Below are 26,101 nucleotides of genomic sequence, written 5' to 3' on the forward strand. Positions count from 1 at the left end.
TCTCTCTGCCCCTCCTCCACTTGTGTTCTGTGTCTCTCTCAAAAATAAATAAACATTTAAAAAAACTTTTTTAAGGGGCACCTGGGTGGCTCAGTCAGTTAAGTGTCTGACTTCTACTCAGGTCATAATCTCCCAGTTCGTGGGTTCAAGCCCTACATCGGGCTCTGTACTGACAGCTCAGCTCAGACAGTCTCCCTCTTTCTCTCTGCCCCTCCCCAACTTGTGCTCTGTCTCTTTCTCTCAAAGATAAATAAACATTAAAAAAATTAAATTAAAAAAAATTTTTAATTAAAAACACCTTATACATTTCAAGGTTTTAAATATGTTGGAGCTAAGTAATTAAGGAATTCAATTACAGGTACTATTGGGCCATTGAAGTACAAACTAGGTAATTAATTTCAAAGAGATACATTTTTAAAGTTTTTTTTCCCTCCACTTTAATTCATTTTTTTTACCATTTGCTATGGGTTTTCTGCTACTCTGTGTAAGGAAAATAGGGAATGTGAAAAGTGAAAATAAAGTAAAGGATGTATAGCCAGCATTTATTATGCTAGACACCATTTTAAACTTTTTACCTGGGTTATTTCATTTATAATACTGTTAATACAAAACTGTAACCAAAAAAAAAAAATGATACTATCAAATAGAACCCCCTCTGGGTGCATTTTACAGATGAAAGAACTGAGACACAGAGAAGCTTAGCAACGTGATCAAGATCACACAGCTAGCAGGTAGCCTATTTAAACCTTGGTCATTTGATGATAGACTGTTTAATTTCCCTAAAATTTGTCTGACAGAAAAACAAATAGTATATCTCTAGTAAAAGTTAAAAAATACTTCCATTAAATATTTGTAAGCACACTTATGAAGAATTTGAACCACTGGAATTAGTTTTAGGATGACTTTTCCATCTGTTTTAATACACTTTTATTGATAGAAAAACAAATGCTGCATATAATCCCTAGTTGAACAATCCTTTGTATTTTTAAACAGCAAAATAACGTTGTAAGCATTTTAAATTATGAAATTATGCCACAGTTGATATCACCATAGATTTTGGCCAGGTTGTTTTTTTGTTTTTGTTTTTGTTTTTACATAAGTAGCTATTATTTGTAACATCATCTTTGTGATAATGTTATTTGGGTTTTTTTTTTTCTTCAAGAACTATAAGGTTTCATTCTATACAATTTAAAAGTTTGTAGATAATCCAAGTTTTAAAATATCAATTAATTTCCACATTAATGATAAGAGAAATTTGGCAAGCAAACTTTCTGACTCACTTTACAATTGTTCAAAGACAATAGAAATAAGTAAATTGTTAGATGGTATGTCTGTGTGTTGTGGGTTCTTAGTATGAAGTATTTGATCTTTAATTAGATGTTCAACTTGTAATGTTATTTCCCAGCATTGGTTAATAAGCTTATTCTGTAAGACGACCAGACTCTTGCCTAAGAAATAGAAATTCAAGGAAACTTTTCCATATTTTAATATCCTTTAAAACTTTTATTTTTACTATGCTCTAGAATTTAAAATCAATATTAAATATAAAAGAGGTGAAATATATAATGAGTTAATTGTATACATCTTTTAAAAAATTACATTATCAACAAACATGAACATAAGCTGTAAGTGGGCATGAATCATTGTAATGATATAGATAGTTGGAGAAGGAATATAGGTTTTAGATTTTCATTACCTAGTTGACTCAGTTAAAAAATACTCTTAAAAATAACAATATCAAGAAAGCACAGCTGTTATTCAGCACTTGGTTGTTTTTAGTCACTACCTGATTTCTGTGGACTCGTGTGCCTGGATTTTAGTTTTACTAGTGAATATCTTATTTGAATGAATTGTGAATAGAGTTGAGGTACTCATAAAACCTTTGGGGAAATTGTATCTCATTTTTGGGGGGCACTGGAGCATTTTGGGGTTGGTAATTTGCAGGTCTAGGGACTGGATATTGTTTGCTGGTCTTACAGCTCCAGTCCTCACTCAGGAGAGGAGCTATTCTATGCTTAAGCTGGAAGCTTCCCTCTAGGCACGGGAGAAGGTAGTAAACTTACTTAATATCTTTTTTCCCCTCAGCTTTGTTTTTAACTTCCTATTTCCCTAACTTTGTTATTGTGCCATCGTTATATTTCCTATTAATTGTGCTTATTTCCATGGGGAGAAGAAAGCGGAGAAATAATGGTTCTTAGGTCGTTTGCTCACACTGATATTTCAGGGAAATCAACTAACCCTGTTTTCAACCTACACCGTTATGATGGAGGTTGCAGGAACCTCTAAAATGTCAGAGTGAGAAAATTGTTCATGACCTCTTAACAGCTCAAAAAAAATTGGATGCAGTTTAACACCATCTGTGAATTCTTTTGAGACTCTGTCACATCTTCTTTCTTTACTATTCTTCCTTGCTCCTCCCAGTTAAAGACCCCCCTTTTTTTAAAAAAACAATAATACTTTCCTCTTTTTTTTTTTTTTTTTTAAATAATGCTTTCCTCACTTAGGGCCTCCTAACCATTTGCTGTTTCTTCCATATATCTTTAAAAACTAATGATTTTATGAGCCATTTAAGTATCATCCTGGGGACTTGTTAGTTGACTTTGAAATTCCCTTTAGTTGTGGAGTTTATTATTGAGTTGCTTGGTAGAAGCTTGGGAGCACAGTGTGACTACTGATTAAATTTTTCTTGGTCTTAAAGATGAACAGATGCTACTTCTTTCAAAGACAGCTATTGTCTGAAAATGTTAACTTGAGTACTTTTATAAAAGGCTTTTAGAAAATACAAGTTTTATATTTCAGATCACTTACGGTGTTTTAGAAATCACAGCAAACACTAATTTTTTTCTTCCAAGATTCTAAATGACTCTTTAAGGTAACAGACAGGTTCTCTGCTGTGAAGCTTTAGATGGAGATGCCATGTAAATTTTTAACTCCTGAATTCCTTAGGTCTATTTGCTCTATCCCAGCTCTTTTTACAGAAATTTGAAGGAAGAAATGACATATTGCTGAAGCAGCTCATGCACAAGGTTCTAGGGATTTGTAATCTTATTTCTGATTGATAGATGAAAGCCTAATGCTCAATATCAGTTAAGAGTGAAGTATGACTGAGTGTCATAGTTTTGTCATAGAAGAGTGTCAACATCTTCTTGAAGTTGGGATGCTAATTTCATGGGGGGAAAAAGTAAAAAAATGGAACCAAACTAAAGATTGTTTTATATGAACACAAAGGAATGTTGGAAAGAAATAAAGTTTAGAAAATAGTTTATAATTTGCTGGAGATAAGGAAGGCTATGGTAACAATAACTGATTAATTCAAAAGCAGTTACCATTCTGATGAGATTAAATGCTCTGAATTACACTTGTAAAAATGTCATAAGAGTATAAGAAAGTAGACATGTTAGCAATGCTATGGTATTTTCATTGGTTCTTATTATAAGGGGCTTTTGGCAAATCTGGATTGTCATTGTTATCTTTAGTGGGGTAGACATCTGTTGATATCTTTTACCATTGCTGCATTTTGGATTTTGGATTTCTGGATCTGATTTAGTGGGCTTGCTATAAATTTTTACTTGTTTTCTAATGACCCCTCCAAACTTCTGAATTTAATTTTGTGGATGTCAGTTTAGTGCATAGTTCTGACTTTCCTAGAAAAATAAAAATGAACCAAAATTGACCCAAGAAGAAAAAGAACTCAGATCTTCCTGTAGTTTGGAAGAAATTCAGCCAATAGCTTATCTTCTCTTAAAGACAGCAGGCACATTTGATTGTATAGGTAAGTTCTACCAGAGTTCAATGTTTTATATGCTTATAGACTAGAAATTCGTCTAGAGAATAGAAGAAAGATCCTGGCCCATCTCATTTGATGAAGTTGCTATAACTTGAAAACCAGAAAAGGACAATACAAGAAGAGAAAACTGGAGACCAATCTCACCCATAAACTTAGATGCAAAGTTCTTATAGCAGATTCAATCCAGAAATATTGAAGACCAAGTTGAAGTTATTCCAGGAATGGCAAATTGGGTTAACTCTGGACAGTCCATTAATATAATTCATTATGTTAGCTGACTAAAAGAAGAAAAACTACACAGTCATCTCAGTGAATGTACAAAGAATAGTCAGTAATTTTTAGAACTTGCTTATAACTAAAAGTAGGAAAAAAATTCTTAGCAAATTAGTAATTTCCTTTACTTGATCAAGGCCATCCACCAAAAATATATAGCACACCTTATATTTAATGGTAAATGTTGGAAGCATTACTTTTTAAATCAGAAGCCAGGGTACCTACTGTAACTAATTATTGCTATACTAGATGTCCTAGCCAGCACTGTAAGCCAAGAAAAAGAATTGAAAATTCGTAAGAATAGGAGAAAAGAAGAAAGAAAATTGTCATTTATTGATGGCAAATATGATTTTCTACAAAGAAAACCCACCTTAATTCCCATATTGCTTATTAGAATTAATTGGAGAGTTTAACAATATTTCTATAGATAAACCTGAAATACAAACTGAAAATAAATTAAAAAAAAAACACTTTAGTATCTCCAGCAGGAATTATAGTTGTGTGACAGTAATCTTTAAAAAATTACTGAGACCTAGATGGGAAAATTATAAAATTTACAAAATCATTTAAAAAAACAACTTTTAAATGATTTTTTAAAGACTATGTTTCTAGATAGGGACGTTGATTACAAGAGTAAGTCGTTGTTTAATCTATAGATTCAGTCCAACCTCAAACAAAATCCAGACTTTTTTCTTGAAACTGACAAATTGATGCTAAAATGTTATATAGGAAGAATGAGATGAGGCATAATCTCTTCTTCAAACTAACCCAGAAGGAGAAGTGCATGTGCAGATAATGTTAGCATCGCTTACACAGCGCTGAGAACTGTCTGCCCTGCCACTCACCTGCAGAGCCATGGGACCAGATCAGTGGATTCAACTTGATTTATGCTCCTAGTATGTTCATTCCTCCTGTCTCATGGAACTGCTTTCGAGGATTAAATGAAAAGGAATGTATAAATCACTAATACAGGGAAGGTTTTGACTGACAGTGGTTCAGAGCAGTGACCGCAGAGCTACACGGCTTAGATTGAAATACAAGCTCCAGCCCGTATTTGATGTATGAGCTGATGGGCATTTGATCTTCTTCTGCTTCAGCTTCATTCTGGAAAATGAGGGAAATAACTGTTTGTCTGGGGTGTTTTTGTTTTGTGTTTTTGTTTGTTTTTTGTTTTTTGTTTTTTTTTTGCAAAGTGTTATTGTGAGGAGTAAATGAATGAATTACTTCATGTAAAACTAGCACAACATTATCTGGTACACAGTACTCGGGAAGTATTAGCTGTTACTGGTTTTATTTCTTTACATTGTTATTCTTTTTCTCAAAATACTTTAATCAATGTGCCAGCTTTTGAAAATACCTTGTTTTAGGTTTAATTCAGTGTTAAAATGCTGGTGTTCAAACAGTATATATCTGAAGCGATAAGAACAACAGATAGAATACCAGGTTTATTTAACAAATGAATACTGAGCACCTACTGTAGGCTGGGTTTAAAGAGGAGCTAGCAGGCCAAAGATACAGGTTTAGTGAAGACAGACATTTGTGGGCGAATGTTGTCATTTTCGAGATGCCAGTACAATGGCAATACATACACAATACAATCTGAACATCGAGAAAATTATGCCTGAACGAACCTAAGAAAAGCAGTCAGGAGACTCCTAAAGAATGTAGGATTTTCTCGGAGACTTGAAGAATGAGTAAAGGTATCCTAGACAGTAAGCAGCTAAGCCAGGGCTGATATGACTGGAGTTCCATTCATAGGAAGGAAGTATTTAATAACCTTGTGGCAACAGGATGTGTGTTGGTGGAAAGACACTATCAGACACAGATGAAGAATTTAGTTTCACTAAGAGAAAATGATACAGAAACTTATGAAACAAATACGGTGAGGACACAGCATGCTGTCACATGGAGGTATAGCTTTGCGTTTTCCAGTGCAGTCAGGCAGCTGTGGATTGATACCAGGCCCAAACACTTCCCTTTGCCTTTGTCCTGACCCCAGCTTCCTCCTGGAGATTCTCCTTCTGGAGACTGGCTCCAAGCCCATCTGCTAATCAAGAGCGACTGGCTGGTACAAATAAACCACAGCACATTTCTGAATGGTATTTGCTGTGAGACTGAGGACGTGAAGGTCAGTTTCCAGAAGCATTGCTCATTAGGCCAAGCGCCAGCCCATCTGAGACCTGTTCATGAAATTTCTTCACCCTTGAAGCAGAACTTGGGTTCTCAAGCCTCTCCTGTCATTTATGTTACATAACCAGCAGCTTATTCTGAGATTTGCTCCTCAGTCCTTCAACGGGTCTTCACCACCAACTTTTCTTTTCCAAGGGGAGAAAAAGGCTTTAATTAAATAGCCTGGGCTTAGAATCTGTTACACGATAGCTGTGTTTTCTTGGGAAAGTAATTTTCTTTTATACATCTTAAGTTCCTTATCTGAAAAATGGAGACGATCAATCTAACATGCACTGATCATATGCAATAATGTATGCAAAGTGACTAGTACATTGCCAAATGCATAACAGAAATGCAGTAAGTTATTTGTATTATTTTTTCCACCATCTAAAATTGGACCATATCCAATATTAAATGTCTCTGCTCCCTCCCTGTCAGTGTTCTGTGCTTCACAGCGCTAATGATTTTCTGTTACCTTTTTTTCAGACACATCCCCCATGAAAGAGCATGTTTCTCTTAAAATTTCGGTTGAGTACAATGAAACTTAAAAAGTCTCCAGATGTGTCCATTACTGTCTACAAAAATAACTTCTAGTGAAAAATGTCAGTATCATACAGAAAGGGTAACAAAACTACAAAATACATAGATATTTTAAAAAATTTATAATTTATTTGTGTTCACTTTTAGGCATATTCTGTTTTAATATGGGACATGGTCTAAATGTCCAAGTTGCCATTTGTTCTCTACAATTTTAATATTTTGTTACACTAGTTCCTCATTATAAACCTATTGGATATTTTCTGGTTTACTATTAAAAATATAGACTATTGGCTGTGAATTTGAGGAACAAGAATGCATTTACCTAGGGGCACCTGGGTTGGACCTGGGTAAGTGTCCAACTTCATGCTCAGGTCATGATCTCACGGTTCATGGGTTCAAGCCCCGCGTCAGGCTCACAGCTGACAGCTCAGAGCCTGGAGCCAGCTTCAGATTCTGTGTCTCCCTCTCTCTGCCCCTCCCCCACTCACACTCTGTCTCTCAAAAATAAACATTAAAAAAATTTAAAAAAAAAGAATGCATTTACCTACTATTTTTGTCTCACACTTTCTATAGCCACTTCAATTTTATTAAAATACTTTTCTCTGAAATAGTTACCTGTTGTATAATAGTGAATTTTAGTTCTTTTAGAGAGGAAGTAGTTCTATCAGGTATTTTAGCCTGTTGTTTATTTCATCTATAAAATGTAGCTCATAGTATTTCACTGGGATGATGTGAAAAGGAGTTCTTTGAATATTTATATAGCGCCTACTGCAATATCGGACACGTAGTAGGCACAGAATAAATGACCATTTCCTTCTCTGTCTTCTTTGTTGGCAACATTGAGTTGGGGGCACAAACTGGTCTGCAGGAGAGAATAGAAGGAAAAATGCTTTATCAATTGGAGCCTTTTAAAAAGTAAAAATATCTGTCAGGGATATCATCCCACCAGGCAAGTTGTTGGACTAGAGTGACCTCTCAGGTTTCATTCAGATTCTGTAATTTCAAGTTTCTGAAGCAGTGAAAACAACTGGTAGGCTTCGTTAGGTAGTACAGTCTCAAATTTAGGATAATTTAGTTTGACAGTTAAATCCTAAAACAGATGTTAAAACATTTACAAACCTCAGTGAGCTATTTTTTAATTGAGCGTCCAATCATCTTAAGAACTAAAGTTATACTTGATTATCTTAGATTTTCCTTGAATCATAATGATTTAATTTGTAAATGAAAAGTAATTCTAGTTCTGTATCATTATACGACATAATATTCAGCGAATCTCAAACACAAACAGGCTATTTTTTATTTCACTTTGCATCCGTGTTTTTTTCCATATTACATGGTCATTATTTTAATTCTTTACAAGGATAAAAATATGCTTCTTTCCATCAGAACTTCCCAGCAACTACCAGGTTCGTATTATATGATTATATGATGGGTAACAGCATAAGCAAATGTGTTTATGATGTCCATTCTTCGTTCACTTTATCCTCACTCTTAATTAATGGAGAGAATTATGAAATCAAGATACTTCCCACAGGAGTTCTTAAAATAAAATGCCTCAGACCACTAACATTTGCCTTGTGATTTTTGCTTTCTTTGCCTAGAAGTACTGGCAAAAATGAGAGGAAAGGGATCTTACTTGTTTTGATCTCTCAGTGGTAACAAGCTATTGTTTCCCTGCTTCTTGGGCATGGGGTTTGTTCCAGAAAGCTTTGTGGACTGGCTCCTCGTCTCATGCACAGACTGCTCTGACCTTGGATTGCAATGGAGGGCAGAGACCGTTTAGGAGCACTGAACAGTGTGACTCTTATTCTGTTTGTTTTTAGACATTCTGAGTTGGCTCAAATCAGCCTTCCCAGAAGAGAATCTTGGGGTGGGGTTTAGAATCAGAGCAGCATTCCTCCAAGGATGAAAAAGATTTATGCTATCAGCCTTTTATATTAGGTACTCTCTCTGGGCTTGCTCTGATTCTCGAAAAGGTTTTCCTTCCAATTCCTCTCAGGCTTCATTGAGCCGTCAGGGTCAGATGTGGCCTTCCTCTCTTCCTGGGCTTCTAACACAAACTTGGAGCCTCTGCAATGATTCCCCCAAGGGGCAGACTTGACTGAGAATTTGAAGACCCCTGTATTAGTTTTCTATTGCTGCCACAACAAATCATCACGAATGTAGTGGCTTAAAACAACATAAGTTTATTATTTTACAGTTCTGTACATCTGGATTCAACACATGTCTCACTGGGCTAAAGTGAAGACGTTGGCAGGGCTGCGTTCCTTTCTGGAGGATCCTCTAGGGGATCATCCTTGCCTTTTCCAGCCTCTACAGGCTGGTTACATTCCTTGGCTCATGGCTCCATCTTCCTCCATCTTCAAAGCCAGCACTGTTGTATCTTTCTGTCTTCTTCTGTTGTCTTAGCACCCTCTCTCTGACCACAGCTGGGAAAGTTCTCCAAATTTAAGGATTCATGCAATTAGACTGGCCCTACCTGAATAATCCAGGTATTGGTTTCATCTCAACATCCTCGATCTTAATTAACTTCTGAAAAATGCTTTTTGCTGCGTACGGTAATATTTCCGCAGCGTCTGGGGATTAGGACAGGGGCATTTTTCAGGGCAATCACCCTTCCTGCCACAATCTGCTTCCCTTTGTGTCAGCGGGTCACACTAGTCTGGGGACCTGAGGGAGACCAGCATCCCTATTCTTCCTCATTAGCAGGCCCAGGATATAGTTATTTTAAAAGCACAAAACCCAGTGCATAGATAAAGGCTTCTCAGCCTGTTGCCCTTCTGTTTAACAGACTGGAATTCTGTCTCTCCCTCTAATTCCCTCCAGCAGCTCTACGTCTTGCTTTGACATGTTTTCTCCCCCTGAGTTCTCAAAATTCCAGTTTTCTCTTCTTCCTGTGACTTTCCTCAACTCCTTGCATCAGGACGTACACTGTGCTGCCCAGAAACGGCAGCGAAATCCCAACAACGGTGGGTGTTTGGGCAATAATTCAGAACCCTATTGTCTCCTACTTATTCCCACTGAAGCTTTTCTCTATCAAAGCAGGTTGAGGCTTCTAAAACCAGATGAGAAATTTAATCACTTAATCACTCAAGTGTGCAAAGTATAAGGATAATCAGATAAAAAGTTTAGGGCCCCTCTCCTCAGGAAGCTAACAATCTAATAGGAAGATATGCAGTGTGATCATTGCCATTACAAGATGGATGGATGGATATGTGTGTACATTTATATATGTGCACGTGTGTGTATTATCATGGGAGCTCAGGGAAGGTAAGCCCTCAAGTCTCCCTGGGGGATTCAGACACAGTTGTCCAGAGGCAGCTGGGGTTGGGCAGATGATGGTATGACCAGGCTAACCAGAGAAGTCTTCTGCTTTTACCCTATCTTTGTGGAAAGAGTTATGCTTGTGGAATTTTTGATGTCGAAAAGAATTCTGTGGCACAACTTGCATTTTTTTTTTTGCTTTCTCACCCCTTGCTTTTAAAGAAAACCAATAGGAATCCAAATACTGGCTGACACCTTACTGAGAGTGTAGTCTTGCACAAATTTCTTAACCTATCTTTAGTTTTTCCATTGGGGGCACCCATCTTGCTGAATTGTTGTGAGGTTTGAATGAGTTAATAACGTTAAGCGTTTAGAATGGCATGCAGCGTACAAAAAACATTCAATAATTGTTGTAATATATTACTGTCACCATTTATCATCATGATATCTCTTGAATTACTCATCACTTTTCTGCCATCATAATATGGAACAAATGTCTTGATTCAGACCAGCTTTTCTCTCTTATTTATGGTTTAGGAGTTGCCTCTGGATGCATAAGGAACCTAGATGTCCTCTGATTGTATTCCATAAGTGAAGTCATGTGAATACAACCTACAGACACGGAAATGTAATATAGGAATTGTCAGTTTCCGCAAGATAATTTATAATGCTTAACTTATATTAGGAAGATAGCTCACATTTTTCTTTAAGCATTGTATGTTTATAAATTTGGTGAGATAATATGGAGAATGATAATTTAAAAGAAACTAATTTTTGCTATGCTTAAGCTATATGATTAGTCTTTTTTTTTTAATTTATTTTTTGAGAGAGGGAGAGAGAGAGAGACAGAGCATGAGCAGGGGAGGAGCAGAGAGATAGGGAGACACAGATCTGAAGCAGCCTCCAGGCTCTGCGCTGTCAGCACAGAGCTCAACGCAGGGCTTGAACCCACAGACCGTGAGATGACCTGGGCTGAAGTCGTATGCTTAACCAACTGAGCTACCCAGGCACCCCATAAGCTATATGATTAGTCTTAAATGTGACCTTCAAAGTAGCTTCTTTAAAATATTAATAGGATTGTAGAATCAATTGTTTTTTTGGAGTTGGATTATCAGCCGTATGTTATATTTGCTTATGAATGTTTAATAAAATAGGAAACATTGTATAAGTGTTGCTAAATGAATATATTGCTAAATTTTAAATGTAGCAAATATAAGCACTTTCTCCTTAGTCTCAAATGAGCGAAATGAAATCTGACTCATACCAAAGTGAACATGTGTTTGTTTTTTTAATAGAGAAAGCATGAATTCAACTTTCATGAAAGCATTATAAATAAGACTAACTCCTTTTTTCTACCAAATTTGATAGAGTATGTTTATATTTTAAATTTGCTTTAATTACAGTATCATATTGTAAGTAGTAACCAATATATCCATACATTATTTTCTTTTAGCTTCTTGCTTTATAATATATGTAAATAAATATTTTCTTACATTTATACATTTACAACAACCATACTTTTGAAATGTAAAGGCTTCTCAGAGATTATTTTGGCCACTGAATAAATTAAACCTTTGATAATCTCACAAAAATGAGATGTTTCTGCACTATACCTGTGACATGCTCTCCCCAAAAAGTATGAGATTAATAAAAATCCAATAAAAATACCCAGAGACAGTATACCCCAGGATAGAGTCTATTATGATCTAAGCAAGCTCACATTATAAAAGTTGTGACATCTTACCAGAAAAAGAATTAGACAGTGTAGTTTATCTAAGCTGATATCAGCTACCTAAAGCTGATAGCTTTCATTTCCCATGCCACTCCTGTCATTTTGGGTAGGAGCTACCTCCAGTGTGTGTTGAGAAGGCTTCTGCATTCAGAGAAACATGCCGCCATCTGGTCTGCCACAGGCGGGGAATGACAGCAGTGGGTGAGGAGTGGCACACATTTTCCATCCTTAAATGTCTGGGTGGAAGGGACATAGAGAACAGTAGACCCCTCATCTTCCAACTCATAACTTGGGATCTTTCCCCAATTTTGTTGAATCACCTTTCCTGGAAAACCCTGTTTCTGTAGTCCTGTCCTTTGTCAGGGAGGATTACCTAAGCAGGACACCTGAGGAATGGTCATAGTAATTTTTTTTTTTCCTTTTCACCTTGATAAGTGCAGTCATCATCTGTCACCATACAGTGTTATTAAAATATTATTGGCCATTTTCCCTGTGCTGTACTTTGCATCTCCCTAATTTGTTTTGTAACTGGAAGTTTGTACCTCTTAATGCCCGTCAGCTATTTCATCCATACCCCCACTCAGCTCCCTTCTGGCAAACACCAGTTTGTTCTCTGTGCTTAAGAGTCTGTTTTTTTGGTTTGTTCATTTGTTTTGTTTTTTAGATTTCACATGTAAGTGAAATCACATGGTATTTTTCTTTCTCTGTATCTGACGTATTTCACTTAGCATAATACCCTCCAGGTCCATCGATCTTCTCACAAATGGCAAGATCTCATTCTTTTTTTTATTAAGTAATATTCCATTGTATGTATAATATATAGCCCACATTTTCTTTATCCATTCATCTGTTGATGGACACTTGGGTTGCTTCCATATCTTGGATATTGTAAATAATGCTGCAATTAATATAGAGGTGCATATAATCCTTTTGACTAGTGTTTTTATATTTTTGGTATGGGGTAAATACCCACTACTGGAATTTCTGGATCATATGATATTTCTGTTTTTAATTTTTTGAGGAACTCCATACTGGTTTACAAATTGGCTGCACCAAAAACAGTGCATGAAGTTTTCTTTTTCTACACATCCTTGGCAACACTTGTTGTTTCTTGTGTTTTTTTTTTTTTTTTTATCTTAGCCATTCTGAAAGGTGTGAGGTGATATCTCACTCTAGTTTTGATTTGCATTTCCCTGATGATGAGTGATGTTGAGCATCTTTTCATGTGTCTATTGGCCATCTGCATGTCTTCTTTAGAGAAATGTCTGTTCATGTCTTCTGCCCACATTTTAATCAGATTGCTTGCTTTTTGATATAGAGTTGTATGAGCTCATAGTATATTTTGGATACTAACCCCTTCAATACATAGTATATTTTGGATACTGCCCATTCAATACGTTGCTTTTTTATTTTGTTGATGGCTTCCTTCACTGTGCAAGAGCTTTTTATTTTTGCTTCTGTTTCCACTGCCTGGGGAGACATATTTATAAATATGTTGCTAAGGCTGATGTCTAGGATTATGGCCTATATTTTCTTGTGGCAGTTTTATGGTTTCAAGTTTCACATTCAGGTCTTTAATCCATTTTGAAATTATTTTTATGTATGGTATAAGAAGGTGTTCCAGCTTCACTCTTTTGCATGTAGCTGTCTGATTTTCCCACACCATTTATTGAAAAGATTGTCTTTTCCCCATTGTATATTCTTACCTCCTTTGTCATAGATTAATTCACCATATAAGTGTAGGTTTATTTCTGGGCTCTCTATCCTGTTCCGTTGATCGATGTGTCTGTTTTTGTGCCAGAACCATACTGTTCTGATTACTATAGCTTTGCAGATTGCTTTAGCTATTTGAGGTCTTTTGTGGTTTCATATAAATTTTAGGATTATTTGCTCTAGTTCTGTGACAAATGCTATTGGTATATTAATAGGGATTGCATTGAATCTGTAGATTGGTTTGACTAGTATGGACATTTTAGCAATATTAATTCCTAATCCGTGAGCATGGTATATCCATATGTTTGTGTTGTCCTATAGTTTTGTGTTGTGTTTCTTAATAGTTTTCAGAGTATAGATATTTCATTTCTTTGGTTTATTCCTAGGTATTTTATTCTTTTTGCTGCAGTTGTAAAAGGGAATTGTTTTCTTAATTTCTCTTTCTGCTACTTCATTATTAGTTTATAGAAAATGCAACAGATTTCTATGTATTAACTTTGTATGCTGCAACTTTACTGAATTCATTTATTCTAATACTGTTTTGGTGGAGTCTGTAGAGTTTTTGATATTTAGTATCATGTCATCTGAAAATACTGACAGTTTTACTTCTTCCTTACTAATTTGGATGCCTTTTATTTCTTGTGTGATTGCTACAGTTAGATCTTCTAGTACTAGACTGAATGGTCATGGTAGTTAACTCACATGGACATAGATGAATTGCCATCCATGTGGTCATGAAGATTATGTTGGATTCCTAACGTGGGAGCTTGATAAGTTAGGTCCTTTTGAAACCTAAAAATGTATATTTTTCATTAACATAACTGCAACTTATTGAATCCTCAGAAACTTTCAGAGAACCCAAACTTGCCTAAATTTTAAAAAAGGGATGCTTAAATGCTGGATAATTCTTCACACATCATCATCTTTAATGTATTTCAATTAATATGAAACAGGAAAATAATGTCTCATATTCTTGAGAGCTATAAAATATTCAGGAGTTATCAAAACATAAAATGTTCCTTTACTGATCTTCTGTTTCTATGTACTCCCAGTTACAGTTTGTAAAGTTAAACAACTACATGTGAGATATTCCATAGAAAAATATGATCGGAAATAAAATGTGTTTCCTCATCTAATATGTGTATTGTAGTATTTTGCTGAATATCAAATGTTAAATGAGCTCAGCGGATATTTATATGGAGTCTACCACATGTGTTGGGCAGTAGAGAAACAGTGATGAGTAGAATATGGTACTTGCCTTCAAGGAGCATTCACTTAAGAGGAGAGATGCTCTAATTTGTATCATCACTATATAGAGCATATAATGTGTATATTTTTTAGCAGCTAAAAGGTGAGTACTTTTTCAGAATACTGCCATCATTTCTCCTTTATTTACTATGAAGCTTCATTTTCAAGACCATGGAAGCCAGCTGGTAGTGTCTGTATTCTGAACAGAAATGAATTCATTAGGAACTGGGAGCTGGTTAGCCACCTTTAGTTGGAGACTTTGCCAAAGTGACTTGTGGTTGTGTGGAAATGGAAAGCAGAGCCATTGGGAAATATATTCACAACGGGAAGACTTTAAAGTTGCAGAAATAACATGAATCAAGAATAGTATAAAATTATAATTTGTCCATCACCAATAAACATTCATGGAAAACCCCGAGTGACTGGCTCTGGATTTTACGTTTTAGGTTAAACTTGCTTTTGCCTTTGGTTTTTGCTGTCCTGTAATTGCCCAACACGTTCTCTGTCAATTTGCCTAATGATTTTTTTTTAAAATATAGTCTGGTGTGTCTGGGGGTTAAAAAAATTAATTTTTTAACTCATTTTGGTGGATTCATAACAGTGTATAAAAGAGCATATCAGTTAAAGACTCAGGCTCTGGAAATGGACAGAGGTGGTTTCAAATACTGTTTCTGGCACATGCAAACAGGACTAGTGACCTACCTCTATGCCTCAGTTTCCTCGTCTCTAAAATGAGCATAATGAAGTTTCTTTCCTCTCACAGGGTTCATGAGGATTAATGACATAATGCAAGTCACACTTAATACTGGCACCCTGGTAGATGAAGCTATCTATTTGTGATAGTATTATTAGTGTTATTTCATTTACCAAAAGACACCTTTCTAATTTTTTTCTGCTTTCGAAGTATTATCTCTTGAAGTATTGTGTTACTTGTGAATGCATAACACATATGGCCTTTTTTTAATGATCATTTTTGTCTCTGAAAACACACAGAAAAGAAATTCTGGTATCTCACTTTCTTTTAACACACACACCACCTCCCACCACAAAGAAATGTTAAGGCACTATAACACCTTAAAGGAGTTTTTCTGAATCAGTTTAATAAGTGGGTTTACACATTATAGAGACCCATTTCCAATTGTTCTGTAGCAGAGAGGAATTTGATGACCAATTTGTGTGCACTGATTTCTCCTCTTTTCCCTTTAGTATACTTTCTTAACATATACTTTCTCAAGCAGTATTGTTTCCCTTAAAATTCTGGCACTTTAGCTATCATAAGTTACATATTCCTAGAGCTCTTTTCTGCACATTGATTTTGTTCTTCTCTTTTTCCAACTTCAGGGGACATTTGGTGAAAAAAAGTATTATTTCTCCTCTTTGCTATTTTCTACCAGTCCAGCTTAAGGGAGAAACAGCTGAGAAAAATTCATTGACTCCAGTGATTCAGAGGTCATTTGTAGCAGCTTGCACAGTGGTATAGTGGTTCTCGATCCTACTTGTACAGTAGAGTCTCCTAAGGTTTTTAAAACTCCTAGTGACCTGACTATACCTCAGACAATGAAATCAGAGCCTTTGGGGTTTGGAACTGAGACATCAGTTTTGAAGCCCTTCAAATGATTTGTTTTAATGTTTATTTATTTTTGAGACAGAGAGAGACAGAGCATGAACGGGGGAGGGTCAGAGAGAGAGGGAGACACAGAATCAGAAGCAGGCCCCAGGCTCTGAGCTGTTTGCACAGAGCACAACGCGGGGCTCAAACTCACGGACCATGAGATCATGACCTGAGCCGAAGTCGGACGCTTAACCGACTGAGCCACCCAGGCGCCCCCTTCAAATGATTTTAATATTAGCCCTACACTGGGAGAGTGTTATGTAAGACACAGATTAGAATAATTGCAAGAATGAGTGGCAGGGGAAGAAACCAAGATAGGAAATGTGGACTATCATTTTGTTAAGTTTTCATGGTTCAAGGAAGAAGAGAGATAGGATTGTACCTCAAGGAACCATAGCTTGTACATATCAGTAACAATTTAGTAGCATATTTGGATCAGCATACATAGCAGGGAGGCTCAGCCAGTCCCTTAGGGTGGTGAGTTGACAATTTAGGGGTCAGGGATGAACCTGAAGTTCGTAAAACCTCTAGGTAATTTTGATACACCTCTCCTTTCCCCAGTAACCTCTCTGCTGTCCCCATCCTTCTTTCTTTCAGTTGGTTGAGCGTCTGGTTCTTGATTTCGGTTCAGGTCATGATCTCAGGGTTGTGGGATCAAGCCCCGCATCAGGCTCTGTGCTGAGCATAGAGCCTGCTTGGGAAACTCTCTCTTACTCCCTTTGTCCCTCTTACCTGCTCACCCTCTCTCTCTCTCTCTTTTCAAATAAAAATTAAAAAATAAAAATAAGGGCACCTGGGTGGCTCAGTTGGTTAAACATCCAACTCTGGGTTTTGGCTCAGGTTATGATCTCACTGTTTGTGAGTTTGAGTCCCGGGTCGGACTCTGCACTGACAGTGTGGAGCTTTCTCTCTTCTTCTCTCTCTGCCGCTCCTGCATTCTCTCTCTCTCTTTCTTTCTCTCTCTCCACAAAAATAAGTAAACAGACTTCAACAAAGTAAAAATGAAAAAATAAAATAAATATTTAAAGTCATATTTCCTGAACCAGAGACTAATGTCAGGAGAATGGAATATGCCAATTTGCTAAATCAGTAGAGGCCCACGCTTGAACTGGGGAAAGTATCAGCTTTCCCCCAAATACATGGGGATATCATCATATTTCTGGAGATTATCAAGCAAACAGATTGCTATCCTTTTTTTGGTTGCTATTTTATAGAAAAAATGTGGTTCCTGGGTATATCATTTGAAGATTCTACAAACTCTGCCTAGAGAATGGAACAAATGCTAATGAGAGCTTTTTAAAAAATGTATTTTTAAATTTATTTATTTTGACAGAGAGAGCAGGGGGGTGGGGAAGAGAGAGAGGGAGAGAGAGAATCCCAAGCAGGCCCCATGCTGTAAGCACAGAGCCTGACATGGAGCTCATAGTCAGGAACCATGAGATCATGACCTGAGCCAGGAAATCAAGAGTCAAATGCTCAACCAACTGAGCCACCCAGGAACCCCGCAATGAGAGCTTGGTAAAGGACTGTCAAAGCCTCCTACACAGTTGAAATAAAAGAAGGTTGTTAGAGGTCTGAAGACTGTTTAGGATAAAGCTCATAACCATCAGTCTTAGAACTGTTTTGTGTTTAGTTGTAATTGGCAAATGTTAGGTTGATCTGTTTAATGGTGACAATAATGTTCTTAAGAAATGTTTAGTATCCCAAAGCAGTTTCCTAACAAGAGAATAAACAAAACCACTTGCTAGTTTCTGGAAATTTAAATTGTCCAACTTAATCACTTCTCTTCAATTTGGGATTAAAGTTTGGGACTAAAATTACTTGAGAAAAAAACCCTGTGACTTCACTCCAACCATGAGAAAATCATCAGACAAAGCCCAGTTGAGAGACATACTACAGAATACCCGACCAGTATGCCTTAAAACTGTCAAGGTCATCAAACACAAGGAAGGTCTGAGAAATGTCACAGCCAAGGAGATGCTAATGTAACAAGAAGACAAAATAGGATGTAGGACTCTGGAGTGGAAAAAGGACATCAGCAGGAAACTGAGGAAATAGGAATAATGAGTAGACTTTAGTTAATAATAATGTATCGACATTGTTTTGTTAATTGTGACAAATGTACCATTACTAATGTGAGATGTTAGTAATAGTGGAAGCTGAGCATGCGGTATGTGAGAACTCTGTACTATCTTCACAATTTTTTCTGTAAGTGTAAAGCTATTTTAAAGTTATTTTTTAATTTTGGGGAACATATTTTGCAGAAAAGACTTTCTACCACAAGGTAACGGCAGCCGAGCCTCAAGCTACTGCTTGACTAAGGCCAGAAGTCCTGTGTTCTTTGGAGTCCTCTGTGCTGTCATTGAGGCTGAGGTAGCCCTGAGATTTCACATTTGGACTTCTTCCGGGCCTATGACCTTCTTTCTGTCTGGCTGTCTGTTTCACTATAATGTAGTATAGGTTAAGAAACCAGGAAACTTACATCCACTGTGTGGCAAGCACGTACTGGACTTCACTAAAATTAACACATCCAATTTTTAGAAATAGACCTACTATTTCCACAAATGAGAAAAACTGAGATTCAGAAGACTAATTTTCCCAGAGTCCGATGCTTCATGTTAGACTCCACCCAAGAGCCTGGTTATTACTTCAATTCTAGGCCTTTATACCTCCTTATATGTGTGCCTTCATTGTGTTTTGTTTTTGTTTTTGTTTTTTTAAGTTTATTTATTTATTTTGAGAGAGAGTGAGTATGAGCTGAGGAGGGGCAGAGGGAAGTGGGAGAGAGAATCCTAAGCAGGCTCCACACTGTTAGGACAGAGCCAGATGCAGGGCTTGATCCCACAACGAGATCATGACCTGAGCTGAAATCAACAGTCAGATGCTTAACCCGACTGAGCCACCCAGGTGCCCCAATGCCTTCTTTGTTATGGAGAGATGCACATCAGCAAGATATTCTTTTTAACCTATACCTTTAAAAAATATTTTAAATAAGTGTTTGAATGATTAGAAGCACTCAGGAAGTTGCAAAAAAATAGTACTCACAGCCCTTTGTACCCTTCACCAAGTGTCCCTCCATGGTGACATCTTATATAACTCTAGTATGATATGAAAACCAGGAAACTGACATTGGTACAATGCTATTAACTAGACTACAAAACTTTTCACCATTTATTCAACCTATATTTGTGTGTGTGTACACGCGGTTCTATGTAGTTGTGTCCCCTGTATAGACTTGAATAGACACCACCACAATCAAGATACAGAATTGTTCCATCACGATACCTTTTTATATTTGCACCCTCCCCCATCTCCAGTCCACTGTCAACCACTAATATTTTCTGCATCTCTATAGTTTTGTCATTTCAAGAATGTTTATATGAATGGAATTTTTTGAAATTTGACATTGTTCACTAAGCATAGTGCCTTTGAACTCCATCCAGGTTGTTGTGTATATGAATAGTTAGTTCCTATTTATTACTTATTAGTTTTTCATGGTATGTCTGAACATACCACAATTTTTTAACCATTTCCCCCATTGAAAGACAGTTGAATTGTTTTCAGTTTTTGCTATTACGAAGAAGTTGTTGTGAAATTTGTATGTTTTTGTGTAGATATGTTTTCACTTCTGTGAGATAAATGCCCAAGAGTGCAATTGCTGGGACATATGGTATGAGTGGATGCTTAGTTTTATAAGAAATTGCCACTCTGTTTTCCAAAGTGTCTATACCATTTTACGTTCCTCCTACCCATGTATGGGAGATCTCCACATTCTCACCAGCATTTGGTGTTGTCACTATCTTTATTTTTGGTTCAATAGGTGCGTAGTGATATCTCATTGTGGTTTTAATTTTCATTTCCCCAGTAGCTAATGTGTCGAATATTTTTCTATGTACTTATTTGGCATCTATCTCCTCTTTGATGAAATGTCTGTTCCTGTGTTTTGCCCACTTTCTAATTGGATCATTTCTTTGTACTGATGAGTTTGGAGAGTTGTTTACATATCCTGTGATATAAGACCTCTGCCAGATAAGTGATTTGCAGGTATTTGATTCCAGTCTTTCCTGTGCCTACATTTGCTAAATCAAACATTTTACCATATCTTAGAGGTTCTGATTTTCCCTTGAGGGATGCTACTACCTTTTAACCTCAGGAATTTATGCTTTCGCATTTCATCATCAAAGAAGTTTTTGTCAGACTTCTGGGTTTTTCTTACAAATGAAAGAGTGTTTTCCCTACCCCCTCTGCCCTCCTTATTCACGAGATTCTGACACTTCTCTTTGATGATGTCTTCCCCACCCATTTTATTAATAAGATATTTTTCACCAATATGGCCAACTCTTAAGTACTTTTGATCTCCTTACTATGGAGTTAGACCCTTTCAGTGTTTATTCTTTTTTTAAAATGTTTTATTTTATTTATTTTGAGAGAGAGAGAGCGAGCACACACGAGCAAGCACTTGCATGTGTGAGTGGGGGAGGGGCAGAGAGGAAGGGAAAGAGAAAATCCCAAGTAGGCAGGTTCCATGCTGCCAGCCGCAGAGCCCAACCCTGGGCTTGACCCCAGGAACCACGAGATCATGACCTGAGCCCCAGTGTTTATTCTGAAACAAAAGCATTTTGTGATTTCTTAAGGTCCTTGGGGCTTCTTTTGTTTTCTTCCTTTTATTTTTGTTTGTTTTGTTTTGGCTCTGTGGCCATCTATATTATCATTTTTTTTACCATTTGAGTGTCAAAATGGTCATCTGACAAGTTTGAGTCTAAGCTTTGTCAAGAAATCAGGGCTGAAATTCTTTTTGTTCAGTATCTATTGGCTTCTGTTTTCAGTATTGAAGGGCAAATGACTCTCAAGCCCTTGCCCTTTTCCTTGTCTGAAAAATGTGAAGATAAGTGAAAACTGGAGTTTTCCAAGTAAACCTCTACTGAGTGAGTGCCTGCTGTGTGCCAGACATTGTATGCTAGGATGACTTCTAGTAAAGGGATTCAGGAAGGACATTTACTCTTTCAGTGACTGGAGTTCGATTTCCCTTATTATCATGCTGATCAATGTACCCTGGCAGGCAGTGTGAATGATTAAGAGAAGCTAGAGCCACACTGTCTTGTCACTTACCTAGCTGATAACAGATTCAGGGCAAGGACCCGAGTCTTTTACTTTCTGGTACAGTAATTAGTCCGAGAACCAAAGAAGTTGAGATGTTTTGTCATTCTTTTTCACAAAAAGAACATTTTTCCACAAAACAAAAAGACAGCTAATTGGAATCAAACTTTCTAGGAGATTTCAACTAATAATTCCAAATAACAGAACTTTCAAATAATCAGAATCTTTATAAATCAGAATTAAAATAAATGCTAAGCAAAAACAAATAAACCCTTCTCAACGTTGTATAATTGAGTGCATGGGAAACTTCCTAATTATATTTTTCCTTCATTTTTATATTACCTCACAATCACCCCAGCTTGCTAGGTAGCAACATTATTATGGGACTAGCTCAGAATATGCTATACTGTAATCAGCTTTGATGACAGAAAACCCAGCAGGGATGGGCTCCTGAGTGGCTCAGTCAGTTAAGTATCTGGCTCTTGATTTCAGCTCAGGACATGATCTCACGGTTTGTGAGATCGAGCCCAGCATTGGGCTCTGTGCTGACAGCTGGAGTCTGCCCCTCTCCTGCATGTACACACATGTGCTCTCTTTCTCTCTCCAAATAAATAAATAAATAAACAAAACACAGCAAAACAAAACAAAACCCCAGGAAGCACATGAATGAGAGGAAAGGTTTTTCTCTACTGCCCCTAGATGGAGCATATGAAAATATGTTTCTATCTGCAATGGATTCCTAATCCTTGCCAAAGGAACAATAAATAACACTTACAAAAATATAATCTTCATGCACGTTGCTAGGTTTTTCCGTTTTGAGCCTTTTTCTTTATAATACATAACCATAAAAAAACCACTGAGAGAGATGTGGAGATAAGAAATAGGGAGAGGAAGTCAGTAGTGTAAATGGGAAATTGATATTATCGTTAAGGAATTAGATATGGTAGTAGATCTACTGAATTACTAGAAGAGAAAAGGTATTTGAATATTCACCAGGAAGGGATTCCAGTTAGCCACAAAGTATACTAAAGTACTTCCAATTCTAAAATCCCCTATTTTTATTTTCCTCAGAAGTGGGCATTTCAGTGTTGATCCTCAGGAAGTTTTCTACTGAATGAAGTGATCATTTCCCAAAAATTTATTTGGAGAATAAATTTCCCCCCAAATAGTCTGTTTATGTTGTGTGCTTTGACTTACTACCCTCGTCCCTGTGTTCTTTGGTGTCTCATTATCAGCAAGTCCAGTATCCATCTCTGATGATATTTCTGATTTCCTGAAAATGAACCCTGGGTCTACCTGGAGAATCTTGTAAATCTCTGTAGGTACCCTTGTATGTACTCAGTAAAATATAGATATGTGAAGTGTCAAAAACATATGTTACTGTTTTCCTGCCAGGGCTGGTCTGGTGGCCACCTGGCCATCTGGTTGTCCCGCCCCGTTGTTCCTCCTCCCTTGCAAGCTCTCCCCTCCTCCTGTGCTACAGGCCCACCAGCTTTCTCTCCCTCTCTGGATCACTCCAGGCTCTTTTCTGTCCCTGGGCCTTTGTATTTGTATGACCTGGCAGGAATGCTCCTACCTGTTTCTGGGCAGAGTTAGTTGCTCATGGTTTTCAAATACCACCTCCTCAGAAAGCTCCTTCCTGAGCTCTCGGTATCTCTTGGAGCTCTAGCTCCCTGTTATGATCTGTCACAGACCCCTGCATACTTCCTTTCCAGCACGTCCTCATACTTATTTCCCCCACTAGAATATAAAACTCTATGCAGGTAGGGACATAATAGGCTCTGAAGCATTTGACGAATGATTGAATACATGAATTTTAAAAATCAACATCAAGGTCGTGAGGCTTCCTGGAAAAGGGCATTTGAGCTAATTTTGCAATGTGGACTGTGTGAAGCTAGCAAAGGATAGCAAAAGCAGGGAATTGGTGAAGAGAGGTTTGTGTAAAGGCAGTGTTATAAAATGGTAAGCTTCGGAATGGAGGTGGGCCTGTGCATGTCTGCACGGGGCTGTGAGAGAAATCGGGGTAAATAAAGAATAAGCTTTGGGGAACCAAGGAAAGCTTTTAACTAGCAGAGGGCATGATGACAATAAACAGTGTGGCGTCTGGTAGATGAGTAAGGCAGCACTCAGTAATCGCTAAGGAGCAAAAATGTCCACACCCCAGTTCCTGTCTTGTTGACTTTTTTGCCTCATCAGTGACTAAGCTCATTAATGCCCCAGAGTGAAACAATATAAGGAGAAACTAGATCTGTTCGGTTAGGAGATTCTACTGGGGCCCACTCTGTGTCAGGCATGTACCTCTAAGATGATGGGCTGTGGAGAGCAGTGTGCATGAGACTATGTAGTGTTGGTTTTGCACACCTCGAGTGAGGCACAGCTGGAGAGATGGATACTTGAATCGGTGAAGACAAAGCTGGCAAACGCTCGTCTCCTTAAGTAGGAGGGAGATGTTATTTAATTTAATAAATGTACTCAGCTTATTTACTACCCTGCACAGTAATAATTACGTATCTGGAAATAACTACAGATAAGAAATGCAGCTCTTCAAATGCGTGCTTCTTTTAAGAGACTCCAAGAGCTGGGTGGAAGCATATGTTGTTTTCTTGGAAGTTTTGCTTCCGATATGTCATTTGTTCTCGGGAGACCAGTTTTATTCTTCTGCCTGGACCTCCACACATCACACATTCCAGCTGTGACATCCTTAGATTACTTACGTCACAACTTTTACCTTGTTTTGAAACTGAACTGGGGTACAGTGGCTGATTTCACTAGTTTTACATTTATTTCTAAAGACGAATTCTAGTGAATTCAGTCAGCAAATGTGTTGTTTGTTTTGCACGAAAAGTGGGATATTTCAGTCTGGAAACTAGTTCATATCGTTATGGCCACAGAAAAGGAAATCATTTTTTTTTAAGAATATCAGTGTTCGGAGCTGTTGCTTATTGATAGGGAAAGGGTAGTTGCCATAGCGATCTAACAGCCTCTGGAGGGAATGCAGTCATGGCCTGAAGCATCCGGCAACCCACCCAGTTTGCAGAGCCCCTCTGAAAAGAATTTCCTTCCATGGAGATTATTTGAGTTACTGAAATAAAAATAGTTTAATTTCTGTAAATTCAGATTTGTCCATAGATTTGTTTTGCACACTTACTGACTATAACTAAAAGAAAAGCATTTACAATAAACACAGCATATGTGATTTTCTTCAGGAATGAGGTTAACTATACTGCACGTTAATTATTCCACAAATATGTTCTCAAACACAACAAAGCAACTTTGACTTTTCTTGCGTGAGGAATAGAGCTTGAAAACCAGTTCAACAAGATGTTGATCGAATGCATTTATCACTGTTTGGGGTTTTCAGAGTTTCCGTGAGTATCCGTAGGTGGAAGAAACTCTCATGACATATAGAAATCTGTTCAAGCTGTGCTGGGTGAAAATACCCGTATATAATACTTATTTAACAGTAACATAAACCTGTAATCGGTAGTTCTGAATCCAAAATTGCTCACAGGGCAGATTGATGTGTGAACACTGTATTTACAGGACCAAGACCGCACATTTGCTCTGCAGCTGTGTTTAATGGTTATCAGTTTGGCACGCAGCATGATTGTCTTGGAGGGAGAATAGACACTTCAGATCCCCTTCGGCAATTCTGAAGTAACTGAAGTACCTACTGCTGAAGTGAATCATACACACTTAATTAGATTTGCTACATAATTAGCATTTGAGGAAACCTAAGGAAAATCCTCGTGGGTTGGTGATTTGTTTTGTCAGACATATAAGCATGCTCATTCAGGGGACTGAGAATTGAAAATGATGAAATTTTAATGCATCCTAACTCAGATATATTATATACATATATGATTTTTTAATTGAGCTTTTAAATGTGAGATTTTCTTCGGGATGTCTGGAGTTCTTGTCCCAGACAACTGAGACCTATCTGTTTTCACGCACGGGGATGGACCCGTCCACACACAGATCATGTCCACTTGGTGGCACTTATGTGTGTGCAACTAGCGTTACACCTATAATGAGAGCCCACAGCTATTTAATAAACACCCCAGTGCCAGCTGTGGAGCCTGTGCCACTAACCACTAATTGAAGCCAGTGAGTACAGTCTGAGACAAGGAGACCCCATACTGCACTTAAATTTACACTTTAATTTCAGATTAATTTAATTGCAATGTCTTATTTGTTGATTGTTGTTTTAATTGCAAAAAAAAAAAAAAAGAATTTAATCTTATTCTCAAAAGACATTTCTTTACTCCAGGAATTTTCTTCAGTACTGTTAGAGCTCTACTAAGTGAGTTAACCGTGGAGAATAGCTATAAAATATTTACTGCAAGGAGAGGATTAAATTTCATATTCCAATTTAAGTTAAAGGCTAGGGTAAAACTTGTAAACCTGTGTGTATTTAAACTATTTTTCCAATCTATCAAAAAGCTGTCACATTCTTATCAAATCACTTAGCTACTTAAGTTAAATCTTGATTTTCCCATAGATAAGGAAATGAAAGGAAGCGAGTTTCATTTCCTGATGAAGCACTTAAATTATTGTCTTTACTCTTACAGTAAAAGAAACTTTAAGCTCCCAGCCTAACCACTGGTGGAACATTCAGGTTTTTTCCTCAGAATTCAAAGTCAGTTTCAGAACTCACAGTGGCAGT

At 37.2% G+C, this 26,101-nt stretch overlaps 1 protein-coding gene across 2 annotated transcripts in view; it reads left to right on the forward strand.

The window, feature by feature from the left end:
* BCKDHB (branched chain keto acid dehydrogenase E1 subunit beta) overlaps positions 1-26,101 on the forward strand; it is a 209,378-nt gene that overhangs the window by 169,040 nt on the left and 14,237 nt on the right. The gene's annotated exons all lie outside the window — the stretch shown is intronic.

This window comes from Felis catus, chromosome B2 (genome assembly GCF_018350175.1).
Source record: "Felis catus isolate Fca126 chromosome B2, F.catus_Fca126_mat1.0, whole genome shotgun sequence".
Classification (NCBI taxonomy): Eukaryota; Metazoa; Chordata; class Mammalia; order Carnivora; family Felidae; genus Felis; species Felis catus.